Genomic DNA, 16,829 nt, shown 5'->3' with positions numbered 1-16,829 from the left:
ACCACTAAACTTCATTCTGTTTGTTTCAGTTAGTCATCCCCACATTCCAACATGACTTCTTGAATCTTAATTCCATTATCAATCATATTAGCTACTCCTCCCAGATTGGTAGCATGCACAAATTTGATGAGTGTTTTCTATTTTTATCCAAATAATTGATCTCACTTTATCACAATAAATCTCTTTCCCAAAGGATAAAATTCCCTTCCTCATTTCTACAACTTTTCCTTCTTCCTGGTTTCCTGGTTCCATGTTACTCAGTCCTGTCTTCTCCACATCTTCTCTGTTCCCGCTCCACTCATGTTATTCATATCCTAACTTCAGAATTATCTCCTCCCCCCTTATATCCACCTTAAAGACAATGCCCTGGACCTTGCTAACATCCTAGTTTATTTTCTTCCTTTCACAGGTAAACTTCTCCAATGTACAATTTGCATTCTCTACTGATGTTGAGTTAGCAATTTGTCCACGTGGTCCTCAAAAGCCCCCCTGACAACATCTTGCTGTAGCTGAATAGCAGCTGCCTTCTCCTGACAGAGCCTCATTCTTATTCTCACCACAGGTCCCGTTGTCTTACTCCCAACCTGTGCCATTCAATGAGTTTGTGACCCTTCTTTGAAGTTAACAAGGCTTTTCTAAACAAATACACCAAAGCCACACCACATGAGTCCTTCAGAATCGTCATTGTTTCATAATATGCATTTGTTCCGATGTATGACCATTGCCTAAAATATTTTAGCAATCTGTCTATTCTGTTTAAGTTTAGTCATAGCAAATCTTTCTTTCTTGAATGGAATATTTAAATTCATATTTTAAACCAAAGTTATTTGAAAAGGTGGGTATTTTAATTTGCTAATCATGCTTTCAGTGATAAAAAAAAAAAGAGAGAGTAACTAATTTACATTGTAAAAAAAATTACCTTGCAAAATTGCTTTAGAGAGCAATTCTAAAAAAAAATAAAAATATTATTTGAGTATCATAGTTTTGTTTTTTTTTTACAAGAAACTAGCTTGAAGATCAACAATCCTTTTAATGTATATTGTTTGGTTTGTTTAAAAATAAAGTCTCTTTACTTACTTAACTGGAATCATAAAACTCCACCCCCAACTTCCCAATGACAACTATTAAGGGAATTGAGGAGAAAAAGGCCTCTGATCTAAAAATGTACCAGTCCCAATAGGCCTTGGCATGGAGTTTATGAAGCTAAGGGAGCAATCACTGAGAAATGCATGGCCTGGTAACTGAGTGATTCATATTGCCAGAGGCCCTAGAATGATCACTAAAGGGGAGGCAGGATAAAGAAAGGGCACTGACACTGCTCTATATTTTAATTTGAAAAATCATATTTTTATTGTGAAATACAATGAACTTTGAAAAGTATGAAGCAGCTAGGAAAACGTTTTATCTGTTCTCTTATGGATATTTAATGTAAAGTATGAAATGATGGAACTGACCTTTAGGCATGTCATGAAGGATCTCTCTCTCTCGATGGAAAAGAGAGAGGAGAAAAGAATTGATGTTCACACAATAATGAAGACAATGGAGACCCAAGAGAGCCAATGGTGCAGTTCCAGTCCAATTTAAAGGCCTGAAAAGCAGAATAGCCCATAGTGTAGGTTTCAGTCTGAGAGCCAACAGGCTTGAGACCCAAGAAAAGCCCGTTTTTTAGTTCAAATCCAAAGACTTGAAAAGATAAATGTCTCAGCTTAACCATCAGGCAAAAAGAATTCCTCTTACTCAGTATTTTCGTTCTATTCAGGTCGTCAACTGATTGGATGGGGCCCACCCACATTAAGGAGGGCAGTCTGCCTTACTCAGTCTACTGATTCAAATATCTGAGTATTCAAAAATACTCTTAAAAACACACTCTGGTTAATGTTTAACCAATTGTCTGGGCACCCCATGACCCAGTGAAGTTGACACATAAAATTAACGATCACAGTACTTAAAGTTTATTTATTTTTATTTTTTTAAATATGGATTTCTGACTTTTCTTGGCATCATTTAATTTGTATGGCAGCACTGGAAACTCCTTCCCATGGAGTAGCAAAAGGATGGAGATGGGTAGAGGTTGTCACAATCCCCAACATTCACTTGATTTTTCTGGCTTGCCTCAGCACACATTTCAATTTGAGACCCATTAGTTTAAGCTGTATTGCCTATGAAAGCTAATGTTGGTCTTTGGGAAGGGTGTGTGTGTGTGTGCGCGCGCGCGCATGCACGCACGCATTCCAATAGTGATTATTTTAGACAATGAGAAAAACTAAGAGGCATATACATACATTAAATTGATGGAAAGACATCAAAAGAGAACTAAAACCAAGGTGCACAAGGCCACCCCAATTAGTTCTAAAGGGTTTGAAATACCAACCTCCTTCTGTCCTCTGACTATCCTGAGGTGCAGAGAGAAACAAAAGCCACCCCAGATTGTCTTCCTGGAACTCCTGGGGTATTACTCTAGACTAAGTAATGCAGCCACAAGAACGTGTTATGTTGGGAAAAAGGAAATAGATCTTGAGAAAGGATAATAAATCCTAGAGCTTTTGCATTGACTGAAATAGAAGTGATTCTGAAAGCAAATAAATACCCTAAGAGGTTGGTTACTATGCACATTTTTAAAACATTGATTTCTCAATCCTTAATTTCAGATAAATATTGGCTGTTTCTTAATGCTAAGAGGCATAAGTAAAGATTAAGCACTGAACCAGAGAGCAGCTTTGGGCTAACGGGAAAGAAATTCAAACTCCATTTCAAAGTGTTCAATCCAAGCACTGAATCAATTCATCAATGGTTTCTACCTATCTGGGCACCTAGGTTCCTCTAATGCCTCCTCCCACTATTCACCAGTAACCTTTCAGATGAACTTTGATACGCTTCATTTTGACTCTAGTAGATTCTAAGTTGCTTTGGGGGGGAAGGGGAGGCATATCATATTATTCTAGTCCACATAGCTCTTAAGACAGGATTTTCACATAATAGTGGCTCAATTAACATATATTACATGAAGGGATTTAATTCCTTTATATATATTTTTCACAGTTGAACACAGCATTCAAGTTAGCAAAAGGGCTGCTGACTAGAGAAAATAAAATCGTGATAATCACACACACACACAACACCCTTCCTTGTTATAATCAACATTGTGGGTACAGGAAGAGTGAGTCAGTTCTCATATTTATAAATGTGTTCTCAGTCACATGTGCATAATCAGTTTGTAAATATATTAATTAAATTTTCCAAATATTAACAGATTTCTAAATTAACAAGGTTCCCCCCCACAACTAATATGTTCACCTAACTTATAGTTGATGTCAATGATACACATGAAATTTCTGAATGCTCCATGTGCATAAAATAGTAGAGAAATCAGAAAATCGGGTACTGAAGACCCACATTGAAAAAACAGGAGATTAAGGACAAAGAGAACAGAGCCAGATTGCAAAGCACTCTAATCGTGTCCTCTGGGTCAGAATTGTGAGGACTTTAATGGTTTTATAAAAGGTTTTCTAGAAAAAAACAATCTGGCAGCTTCTTCAGATTTTCACCTTCTAAGGCAGGGAGGACAGTAACCCAGTGATCCAGGTCAGAGAAAGTGGGCTTGCACTAGGATTTGAACAAACAGACAGTGACATATATGAGATGTATTGAAGGGACGATTGACAAGAATCCATGCCTGATAAAGGGGAGATTTTAAAAACCAAGTGCAATATCAAAGTTCCTATGCTGTGTGACTGAGATAGCAAAAATCCCATTGGTGTAATAAAGCTGATAGAATTAGACATAATACAATTAGTCCTGGGTTTGCCAAGTCTGAGATGACAATAGGACACTGGTTTTCTGTGCCAGTTTCCTCCTCTATCAAGTGGAGAAAATAGCGTCTTTTTTAAAAGATTTTAATGAGGATTAAATGAGATCATGTGAAATATTTACAAAGGTGTCTAGTACATGGCAAGCATGATCTAAATATTTATCTATGAAAGATTTCAGATGTAAGAAGAGAATTTAAATATGAGGCCTTTTCAGATATAGATTGAAGTATCACCAACTCTTTCCTGCCTCAGGCCCTTTGTATTTGCTGATTTTTTCCTACTGTCCTTCAAATGTCTAGCTTATAATCATTGATGTCTTACCACATTTGTTATCCCCACAGGAACATATATCCTTGTCTAAATTAGCTCACTATCCAATCCCCACATCTGCATGTCCTTTATACCCCTATTGCTACCATAAATCTCACCACAAATGGTAATTGTTGTTTTTACTTTTAGTTTACTAGTTTATTGATCATACCCACACACTAGGACTAAAAAAATTACCTGTTTTGTTCACCACTGAATCTCTAACACTTAACATGATTCTTGGTACCCAGTGAGAAGTTGCCTCTGTCTGGATCCAGAGTGTAGGCAGGATTAAGGGACTCAAAAGGAATAGAGAGTCACACAAACTAGCAACAGAAAGAAGCTGCAGATACAAAGAAGCAGGAGGAAGAAGTGATGTTCCCAGAACCCATTGAAAGCTATGGTGGTAGAGAAGGTGTAGGCCAACAGGAGCTGAAGCCTGAATCCTGGTTTAGCCGTGAGGGGGAAGAGAAATCATTACCCCAACTCACTTTCCTCCCATCCTTCCATTGTTTAACCAGAGGCCAAAGCAATGAGCCAGGGTGATGCAGCTTCCTCCGGCACAAAGCAGGGTAGAGAGAACCTGATGGCAAGCAGAGATTAACCGGTGAAGTATCTGGTGGACACTCCTAGTTATTGAATCCAGATACAGATGATATTTCAAGCCAAAACCCTGGACCAGAACTTTAGCAGAAGTGTATTTAGAGATGAACAGAAAGTCCAAACAGAAAATCCAGGAGCAAATCTTAAGAAATACCCACTTTTATGGAACAAAAAAAGAAAAAGAGGTTTGATAGAAGGAACATGACATTTGCTGAGTGCCAGCCCATTTTATTACTATTTTTATGTGTCAATTCCATAATTGTACTAGTGAATATTTTCAATAACTGACTTTCCTAGCCCACATTTCACTTGAAACAAATTTCTCATCCATTTTGAGGCTTAAGCTGTTCATTTGACTTTATTAGCAGGTAGAGATCTGCCTTTGAGTCCACTGGTTAAAAAAAAAAAGATAAATATAATAAAAAGGGGGAAGATCATTTGATAGCGATCACTATATGGTTAAGCTAATGAGTCTCACTAGTTTTAAAGACAAACTTGGGAAAGGGTGAATTAAACAAATATCTAAATATCCTGCTTTATCGGAGAAGTCAGAAAAGTTGAGGAATGAAAAACATAACAGACAAAAGCAGGTCAATTTTAAACCTGAAGGTTTTAGAGACACATCTCTACTGGGAGATGGAGGGGGCTGTACACTGAGTAATTCTAGGAGAGTCACACGTACCTATGCAGCACAATTGCTGTCTAGAGTACAATCCCCATACGGGGGGTGTCCGCAAAGTGTTGGAGATGCACAATCCAAGATAGGCTCTAAGTTGTTTGGCAGCAAGAAGTTTCATAAGGCCCTTCTCAGCTTAGGTCTACTGATTAGATGTTTAAAAGATCACAGAGGTTTGTTGTGGTGGCGGTGGTTAGAACCACACAAACACTGCAATTGAAAAAATTCAGCTAGATCCATCCTCACAGGAGAACTGAGTGAAATGCTTGTCCAGACATCAACAGGGTTGGTATTTTAGTTTCTCTTTTATAAGACCTGTAACTTGCCACCAGTGTCCTACAGTAGTTCCCTTAATATAAACTATGATAATCTAAGCTTTGACGCATTACATTTTTTTGCAAAAATAATAACCATAGGCACTTAGATCATTTCATAAATGTATCTGGATTTTTTTTTAGGATGAAAAAAAAATCTGGTAATCTTTATTTAACCAGAAGATGGGAGTGTCAAGTGTGTTTTCTAGACATAGGGATATTGAGACCGACTTGAAACAATGAAGCCCTTGGAATTTGGTTTGAGAAAAAACTCAGCCACACAGCAGTGTAAATAGACATTTAGAGTCTTTTAGAATTTAGAAGATTAACTACATAATTACAGACATTTTAGCTCCGTTTCACCTTTACATGCCCATGGTATTGTCCTTTTGGTTGTAGAAAGTGCAGGACTCAGGCAGGAATACTGGGTCAGAGTAAGGTTAAGAGATGAATCACCCTTAGAATATGGTGCAGAAACTTGGTCTGTTTTGTTTGCCCCATTATCCTCAAAGCCTAGAAAATACTTGGCACATAAAAAGCACTCAATACATAGATCTTGACTGAAAAATGAATGAATGATCACTTAACTTGCTCTACAGCATCCATCCCTGAAATGGGGAAGAATTAATAGTGAATCATCCTCAGACCTTGAGTGAAAACTTAGCCTGAGGGTAACTGAATTAGGTTATAATAATAAATGTGTTTGACCTGAAAATTTCCTTTATGGTTCAGGAAGGTCTGCCTAAAGAAGCAGCTCATAGTGTGGAAACTTCTCAGTTTAACATTCAACAGACCATTTCTATCCTGACATCAATAGCAGGCTTCATGTGTACTTAATTTTATTCTTAGCATGGATGAAATTTGAGATAACAAGAGTTCTTCTTTCATCTAGCTTACGTAAGTGAGATGATCCATCTTCACACTAAATTCTGTCTCTATTGATTCCAACCACAGGTAACTTCTTTGTTTTCACATTACGGGCAGGGAATGGAGATAAAGATTCCTCAAAATATTCAGTCCTGAAGGAAAATGAGTTTAATCCGTATGTTTTTATTTACTCTGGAAGCAGGTATTCTAAAGGATGAGTCAGGAACTCTATCCTGTCCTTCCCTGTAGGAAAGATTTCAAAGGAAGATTCAACACCATCTGATTATTTTGTAGAAATAGAGTTGTGAGTAGATGACTAATGGAAATCATCTTTTGATGTGGCTTTCAGGCTACATTCTTCACATTTAATCTGATGTCTTAACTGGAGACAGAAAGTTACACCAGCAGATCTGGTTGTAAGCAAATGACAGCGTCTTCAGTATTCCCTTCAAGGAATGTTTAACTCACCATCTGCTGAGAAGCCAAAAGCTGTAATTTTAGTTGTGGAGGTTTGTCTCACTTTCATTTATTCAAGTTGGTCATCCGTGATGTGAGGCTAGCTCTATCTAGGATGAGGAAACCATCGCAAACTGCAAGGTTAGTCTGTTCATGATCATGAACTAGATTCAACTTGTATCGTTCAGAGCTTTCTGTGTGTCAGCCACTTCCATATTTGCTCTTCCATGTGATTCTCCTATTTTAAAGACTGAGAAACAGCGATCAGGCTATCAATCCCCAGAAGGAAAGTAGGGGAGGGCGGGGGTAAGGGGATTGGGGGTTAATGGGGGGAGGAGGACACATTTGTAATACCTTAACTACTAATAAAAAAAAAATCAGGTAGAGTGATTGGTCAGCTCAAGATAATGGAGTTAGGAAACAGGCCTCCTCCACATACTGAGTTCTCCCTACCAAGCCCCATTTTGCTGCATTTACTACCTTAGAACTGGCTCTCCTAAATTAGCACTTTCTCTTCCACATTACATGCCAGATTTGAAGGGGAAAAATGAGGCAAGTAAACATATTTTATGAGGGCCAAGAAATTCTCTAAAGAAATAGATTGAATTTTAAAAGAGCAATGAAATTCAGAAAGTATAATAATTTGAGAAAATAGCTAATGAAGGTAGATAAAAATATATTAAACATAAAACTAACTTTTAAATTTTTGATGAAATTAAGAGATCCCTATGAACTAAACTAAATATTTGATAGACTAAAAAGGTTAAAAGCTAAAAATGTGAAACTAAGTTCTTTCATGTCTTAAGAGAGGGGTCACGGGTAGAAAACCCTAATTAGAACTTCTGGCACATAGACCTTTTGAGCCTGAAATTCAGACTAGAAGCCTATACATTGTTTACAATATTTTTTCAGGCCAGAATAGAGGGTCTTCGGTTTAGCATGCAATTTCCCTTCAAAACCTGGTATTTGACATCCTCTTCTTACTGTCTGATTTCAGTGTGTCTCCTAAGCCATAAGAGCCTATGTATGTCTGGGTAAAAATACTTGCTACATACACTATGCTAAAGTCATTAGTTACTTTTCAATATTCCCCATAGATGACTGACTGTCTTAGAGAACAAAGACTGGATTCTCATAGTTAATATGTATTGCATGTATATAGCCATATGCCAGGTACTGTTTAAATTTTTTAAATTGTTTTTTCTCACTTGATTCTAAAAACAAGTCTGTAGTCTCTTATTTTTCACATAAGAAAACAGGCAACAAGTAAGAGATTAAGTAACATGCTCAAGGCTAACAACCAGTAACTAAATCTAGAATTCAGATCCAGTGAGTCTAGATCCAAAGCCTTATCATGTAACCACACAGGGCCTCCTCTATTATTCATATTCTTATTCCCAAGCTCTAACCTGATCCCTACAAGAAACAGATGCTAAATAAGGGCTGGACTGATGATTGAATGAAAGCTCAAAGCAGTTCCTCCTTTACCACTCCCCTACCGCCTTATATCTCAACCTTCATGGCAGGAGATTGATTGCCAACTTAAAATTAAATTAGATTGCTTTCCTTAACTACACCCTGACTAACTTGTGAAGGGAGACAGCTCAGAAATATATGATGTGGCAAGGGGATAGCAGTCCAGAACTAAGTTCTCCACACATACCCCATTGAGTGCTATTTGAGAGTCGGCTGTCTTTGCTAACACATACTTAGCTCCAAATATCTCAAGATCTTCATGAAATATTCATGGCTTTATGTTTATGAAACCCTCATTGCAATTCATAAATACTAACAATAATATTTTACCAAGAGCAAAATAAAGGCTTATAGAATTAAGTGATTTAACTTGGCAAAGATCTATCAGTAAATCTCTAGCTAAGACTGAAATAGAGGCTATAAATCTGACCATGTAGTCTCAAGAGGGAAGAACTCATTTTCTCAGACTAGCTCACCATCTTGCTGCCTACCTACATTTTTCTTCTTTCTAGTTCTCTTTTTATATTTTTCCTGTGCTCTCATTCCCACCCTCTGCCACACATAAGGACTATGAGGTAGGAAGAATAGGACAACCTCTGTAGGATGCATAAAGAAGAAAAATCCTAAATCCCTCAGAGAACATTCACCCTTTTCCTGGAACTACTTAGTAGTTATAATCATGTCTCTTAAAGCTTACTCTGTAGGTAAATCGAGTGTTTTCTTAAATGGGCCCAAAATCAAAATTTTCTTAGCACAGCAGTCTGTCAGAACTATCCCAGGATTCTAACATTCTATACTTTTTCATCCATCTTAACCCCAAAACAATAAGACCAACAAAATGTAAAGTCAACCTTCCATTGATATTTTTCCAGTATTAACCAAGTAATGCTGTCCTTTATTAAAACCTTCTCACTATGTAAGAGACAGTCAGAATATAAACAAGTGATGTCAAAAATGAAAAAGGAAATATAATTGTATCATTAAATAAATCTTTCTAAGTCTTCTTCACAGTATTAGAAACCTAATTATCATAATAGAATAAACCTGAAAGATATATTCTTTAGTCAACAAATTAACTTTAAATCATAATATTGAACAGATAACAATGTACAGATCAACTGGTTTTCAGATCCACCAAAAAGTATCAATGTGATTTAGATAGCCTTAAAATGTTAACAGAAAATCAATATTTGACATATTAATATATTTAAAGTTTATGCTGAAAATGCATTAAAATTTAATAAGAAAAAATAAAATTATTCTAAGGTTCCAAATTAAGTAGAATTAATGCCACAAACAACATATCAGTTTCACTAAACTAAAAATTCTAAAGCACAGTGGGAAGAAATTGCACAACTTTTCACTGGTATGGTAATAACTATCCTATGATTGAAAAAATGAACTATGATTAGTTGTCACTTTTTTGAGTTAGTATTGAAAAATTTTTAATATTTTCTATTAATAACAATCGAAATGCCTATAATTTTAATAAATTAATTATACAGATGTCTATTCGCACTTCTTTGTTAAAAGAGTGAATAACCAAAGAAAGCAAGCAAAGATATATAAAAATTTTTTCAGTTCTTTTGAAATATAATTGGGTATATGGGAAGATATTCAGTGTGCATTATAAAAATACATATATATCCATATATCAAAAAAAGGAACATTCATGAGAGCTATGTTCCCTTAGCTATACTTTGGTAAGGAGCACTCAATATTACGTAGATAATTAGGATTCAGTGAGAAGTAAACTATGCAATTTTGTATTTCTCTAAAGCTGGAGTATTGTATTGTAATCTATAATCAATGTCTTCATTACAGGCATTCCTATTTGCACAGCATTGCCTATCTTGCATGCTTTAAAATATTTTTAATGTGCAGCCACAAAACCAAGTCTTGAATTTTCTCTTTGCCATCCTCTAAATTAAGTGCCACAAATTTCTCTAAAATACAAGGAAAAGACAATTAACTTGAGGCAATCTTATTTATGACAAGCCTTTTCTTGAAGATTTGCAAACAATTCTGCAAGGATTTAAAGAGTCTACTAAGCAGTTTTATTTGAAAAGAAAATCTCTCAAATATCTAAATATCTCTTGCTTTTTATTATTTTGGCTTCCGAGTTTTGCTCCAAAAGAAGGGGAGGAATTCCTGAGAGACTGACTATATGGTCTCCAAGGTTCCTACCAGCTCTAAAAGTCTGTCCTGTGAAAATAGATTGATGAAGATAATGCCCAAGAAAGATTTTATTGCAAAGTCACTTCTGTCTGACTCGGGTCTTACAACTTAAGGTTTGAACTAAGGATATTTTAAAGTCAAATAAGAATGTTCCTGCATTATGCATAAATTGATTAACCAGATTTCTTTATCTCCTAAAAACATTTCTCCTAAGACTTTGAAGATACATTTTCTTAAAATAGACTTGCTTTTTTTTGTTTTATTTTCCTTTTTCCCCTCTTACATTTTCTTATAATTATATTCTTCGTGGTGGTTCAAATGTATTCCTCCTGAAATATTAAAACCTCAGCTTCTTACCACCTCCTTGGCACTATTCTAGCATGCTCTTAAATGGGTTTCATCATTCATCTGCAATGAGCCATATTATTTCATTTTAAACAATTAGGCCTGACACCCATATTCAAGGAAAATTAATCGATATTTTACTCAGAATTACTTGAATTTTTCCTTTTTATTCCTGTTTCTATAATCCAGATAAGACTTCATTTTTTAAGAAAGTATGTTTTTATTGATTTTAGAAACAGAAGGAGGGAGAAAAATATTGATTGGCTGCCTCCTGCAAGCCCCTGGAGATCAATGCCTGGGATGCTGCTCAATCAACTGAGCCACACCTGCCAGGCAACACATTTCTAAAGAAAAGCTACCAATCTACACACAGAATAGTAGCAAACAAGATCAACCTTGGGAAAACAGGTAAGAAAGTAAACCATAAACAAATAATCCCTCAATAAGAGGTGTATTAGTCCAAAATAAGTTTTTGCTACATTCCTGGCTTTAATCCCCCTAAAACAATGATATTTCATTTAACAACTAAATATCCATATTATAAAGTCCATACACACTCGATAAGCAGAACAGCAGTTATTCCTTCAGTATGCGAGTCGCAATACTTCCAACAACCATACTAACAGCTTTCAAACAAGATCTAGTCTCTCTGAGTTTTAGGAACACACACACTCCACTCTGAATCCCACAGTCACTATTAGTTTCTGCCTGTCTTCTCTTATATTCACAACCACATATGGGAAAAGCCACCAGGGCCATAGATGCTGCACCCTCTCACCTTTAGCTTGTGCCTCAGTCCACCTCAGTTTTCCTGTCGATCCCACTTCTTCAGTGAAAGTGCACATCCAAAGGGCTGCCATGTTGCCAAAAGCTAGTGGAAAACTTTTGCTCTCCTGACTTCCCACCTCTTCTCTGGCTTCGTCTTTTCCACCTAACTTTTAATGCCTCATCTCTTCAGAGGCAAATGTTTCTCATTCTCCACTCTCTCCCTCAGTGGTCTCCTTCCCTCATGTGGTTTTCTTACGCAAACTCCTCCTTACCTTACCGTTGGCTTCATACTTTTTTTCTGAGCTCCAGGTACAAATATACAACTCCTTAATTAACATCTCAAGTTGGATGTTTCATAATAACTAACCAGCTAACTAGCTCCTAGGATCGGCATCCCCCTTACCTGCTTCTTCTTTGTCGTTCCATATTTTGTTGCTCCTAGAGGACATGTGAAGTCATCCTTGATTCCTAACTATTCCATTCCAAACAGTGATCAGGTGCTGCTCATTCCACCTCCAAAAGTCTCACACGTGTTTATTGTTTTCTCTGTTTTCTGCCCTCCATTCACCTGACCATCATCTCTCCCCCTGACATTTGGTCCTAGTAAATTGTCTCCTCATATCCATTCTCCATATATTAGTGAAAATAATATTTCAAAAATTCAAATCAGGTCATGCTACCAGTTTAAAAGCTTTCTATATCTGCCCATTAGGATTTAGAATATTACTACACAATCCCCATGATTGAGAAAAGGCTTGCCCAGCCCGCCCTAACTTGTACCTTTCCTCCTCACTCCATACATGGCCGGAAAACTGATTTTCTTTCAGTTCTTCAGTGGTGCCATGTTCTTTGTCAATGCAGAGTCTTTGTCTTTGCTGTGCCTATCGTCTCCCAGGAGCTAGTGAACACTTTCTCTTCCTTCAGACCACAGTTAAACATTACTCTCTGCATTCCTCTCAACTCCCTGGACCTGGTTATGGGTACTCATTATAGCACCCCCCTAGCATCCCATATTTCTTCTTTACACTAGTAACACTCAACACAAACATAGTTAAGTAACTCTTTGTATAATTTTTGTTTAATTTCCATGTGTGATGGGATATTTTAAGATATTCATTGATTCCCACCCCCCCAAGATATTTTGTTATGCTTTGGTTCCCCCACATCAGGCTACCAGACCATGAGGCATCTAAAGGGGTGATTATTACAGTAAAAAATAGATAAACAAGAGTCAAATTCTTGTCTCTTGAGTTTTAAAGGCCAAAACTTTAATATACAGTCATCAGCCATGCAGTTCATCCCACCCAACATACCAGCCTGGAAGACTAACCATTCCAAGACAGGGGAAGAACAGAGCCAATGGGATGCATTAGATCAGTGATGGCGAACCTATGACACACGTGTCAGAGGTGACACGCGAACTCATTTTTTGGTTGATTTTTCTTTGTTAAATGGCATTTAAATATATAAAATAAATATCAAAAATATAAATCTTTGTTTTACTATGGTTTCAAATATCAAAAAATTTCTATATGTGACACGGCACCAGAGTTAAGTTAGGGTTTTCAAAATGCTGACACGCCGAGCTCAAAAGGTTCGCCATCACTGCATTAGATGTTGGTAGAGCCCTATTCTGAGATGTGAGGAGACAAAATGGGAGGACTTCTAGATGGTTTGGGGAATCTGAGGGTAGTCTGAGATAACTAGCATGATGAACAAATTCCATGTGAATAAAGATAGAACTCTTAGGGTAAAATATATTTTCATGAAAAGTCCTTTTCTGAGTATTGTAAAGAACACAGAAATAGAAAACATTTTGAAAATTAAATAGTTGCATTTGAGCCATGGTAAATAATAGCATTATAACAAGTGGCACAATTAAAAGAGGGTTTTTTAATCCTTTTTTGCTACATATAATTAATCATATGTAATATATTTTCACATGTAATTATACAATTATTGCATACAGTAATACAAATAAATATTATTAAAGGGTACAATATAGAAATACATATTTTAGAGATGAAAATCTCACTGGGTAACTTCAAAGTATACTAATCTAGCTAAATGGCTTTGTTTCTCACTGTTTGAATTTATAATTAAATGTATATTTTAAGAAGATTTAAAAATAGACTTTTAAAAAGCTATAATATATTTTATTCTGAAAAACATGTGGGCCATATGCTTTAAACATAATTTAGTTAATAAGCTACTTTATGTTTCACAAATAGTGCAATCAAAGCCTCCATTTTTAAATTTCAGGAAGCTATTACTAGAAAATGTTTAACTTCTTCCAAACCGATCAATTTTAGTTGCTTTTAACCATTTTTCCCTATGATTTTGTGGTTATTATGTTATATGACTTGAGACCCCTGCACAACAATACACATATGAGATACTTAAGGCATGTTTGATGTTTGCTACCCTTTTCTGAAAGAGTGGATTGTTTTCCATGAGGATAAAAAAGACATTACATGAAGTCTGTTTCTTTAGATGACCAATGGATAAACCTAGGCAAGAAGAGTAAATGGAAATAATTGGATGTCTCATTCCTTATGACTTAATCTTAGAACTCCTATGTGAATATTACCATCTGAGTACAGATTGAAGCTAAGCTGGTTAAAGATTCTGAAATTCAGGGTTTGCATACCTTTTTTATTCTCCAGTTTATTTCTTAATATTTCTTAGTGTATTAAATAATTTAAAAGATTTGCTATCACACCCTTAATATAAAAAAGGAAAACTCTAAAGGAATATAATGGGACAATATAGGCAGTGAAAGAATGACTATGAAAATTAAAATATTGTTGGGGTCATGGATTTAAAAGATGTGTAAGTATTCTCCACCAAACTTCCCAGCTTTCTTTATTTTCCTATGACACTGAACTTTTTAATCATGTTGAAGATTTTATTTATTTTTTTAATTTTAATCATGTTGAAGATTTTAGACCAAAACTTCTCTGTAATGATGCTGGAAAATATAAAAACTAAACATTTCCAGACGAGCCCACAGGCAATTCCAATACCCATGTATACAAACCTCATCTACTCTTTATAAGAGTAGTTTTCCTCAATGGATGAATACAGTGACACAATTTAAGTAAGTGTCTAAATTACCACCACTCTGGTTCACATAATATATCTTTTCAAAAAATCCTGAAAAGTTACTACAGGCACATTACCCACCAGGCTGTCAAGTCTGGAAACCATATGTTCAACTAGACCATAGAAAACATTACTACAGGTAGAGCATATGCTTGGCAAAGCCATGGATCACCATCTGGGCCCTGCTTCTTCCAGGAAGCTCCAGCTGGGTGACAGAATGGCATCTTTCCCATGGCAATGGTTCCCTTTGGGTCATCAGAGAATCAAAAGAGTATGGGTCATTTAAGGCTCAGACAGACCATGTGATCACCATGCGGACACATGGTATAGGTAGACGTTATGAATGGGCCAAGCCTGCTATTTCCTTCATGGCGTGTTCTTTGGCGTCCTTCAAGCATTCCCATTGTCCCAATTATGCCCCAACTAATTAATTATCTGTCTAGACTTAGTGGGACAAACGCAGGTGACCAGGAGTCAGCAATAACAGCCTATCCCCTGGTACTTCAATGTCTAGACAGCTGAGCCGAACTGGAACACATGAACACACAAGGCAGAATTAGTATGCAATCACACAGGGTTTATTTACCTATTCCTATTGGGTCCTAGGCTCCAGCAAAGGCCACCCGGTGATGCACACCGAGAGACGGACAACAAAGATGGAGACAGACAGGTGGCCACAGTTGGTTCAGGCTCGCACAGCAGAGCAGTCAATCAGGGGCTGGTCTCACGGAGTGACATGGAGTCCTCCTCTCATCAGGCCGGAGATGTCCACTGAAGAAAATCTGTTGCTTATATAGCCGGTGGTAAACAACTTGTGTCTTATCAGTGTGGGCCAGACGGTGTGCCTTGTGCTAGGAGCAAGCAGGGTGTTTATGTTTTAAGGGCTTAGGGCATTCACATCAAGATAGTGGGCGTTCACCACATTTTGGAAGTTACAGAGTATTGGGGTCTTCACACAGCAAACAGTTCACACATTAATTATTTCCACACATTAGAGGGGTTTCCTTATGAACATAACATTATTATAAAACCCATTCTCCAGCCCAGTTTGGAGATTGCTGGTCACTTTGACTTTACCTTTGTTTTTCAATGACACAATATTCAGGTTCCACAACTATTAGGAGTCCACTCTGTGCCTGTGCCTCGTTTGACCTTATGTAAGGTAAACCTATTTCCTTCCTAACCTTCTTAAAAGAGGTTTAACGGAATTTGGAGTTTTTCCTATTACAAAAATTCTTAGGTTTTTGTCAAAAGATATTTGAAATACCATATTGAAATTATGTACTCACATCCCTCACCACCACCTCCAAGTAACTGAATCACATAAATAAAACATTACATAGAAAGTGCTTTGCTACAATTTATGGGTGGTAAATTTAACAAGAGCTGGCTTCGTTGTAGGAAAATTCAACTTATCTTTTCCTGATCCTTTTATTCTATACAGAAAAAGAAATTTATGTCAGTTTTTTAAAAAATCTATTACTGCTTCTCATAACTGAATCCATTACTTTTCTCCGCGATCAATCAGGTAAAAACAAGAATAATACATTGCTTGGACAGAACCGTGAACATAAACATCTCCAAGAATCAAATGTAGAAAGTTAAATGGATTTCAGGTGGTATTAAAACAAGAAAGGATCATCTTTGTACATTTAAAAAATCAGATCTTACTAAAAAACGTATTATTATTAGCTGCTACAAAAAGATAAGTTATGTAGTATTTCATTGTTCACAATTAGACAGGATGACTTTCAATAATTGAACTTGTCCTATACATAGTCAACTGATTAAAAATATCAGTGGTTACCTTATTTTATAAATAATTTCTCTTCATAAAAGCATCAAGGGGATCTATAATAGTTAACTCCACATGACCCACTTTAGTTTCAGAAAAATTTGAGTTAATGTACACACACCTACTAT

The 16,829-nt window shown here is 36.4% G+C and overlaps 1 long non-coding RNA gene across 2 annotated transcripts in view; it reads right to left on the bottom strand.

Annotated features, from left to right (window-relative positions):
* LOC107182540 overlaps nt 1-16,807 on the bottom strand; it is an 89,427-nt gene extending 72,620 nt beyond the window's left edge. The window contains exon 1 of one of the 2 annotated variants that reach the window (XR_001513256.1): nt 15,493-16,807. This is a non-coding gene — a long non-coding RNA (uncharacterized LOC107182540). Of the gene's footprint in view, nt 1-1,454; nt 1,488-15,492 lie in introns of those variants that run through there. The other variant, XR_001513255.1, reaches the window with a different exon arrangement.
* Between the last annotated feature and the right edge of the window lie 22 nt (nt 16,808-16,829).

This window comes from Myotis davidii, unplaced genomic scaffold, assembly GCF_000327345.1.
Source record: "Myotis davidii unplaced genomic scaffold, ASM32734v1 scaffold196, whole genome shotgun sequence".
Taxonomy (NCBI): Eukaryota; Metazoa; Chordata; class Mammalia; order Chiroptera; family Vespertilionidae; genus Myotis; species Myotis davidii.
The sequence above is the reverse complement of the archived record's forward strand: the minus strand, read 5'-3'. Positions and strand labels throughout refer to the sequence as shown.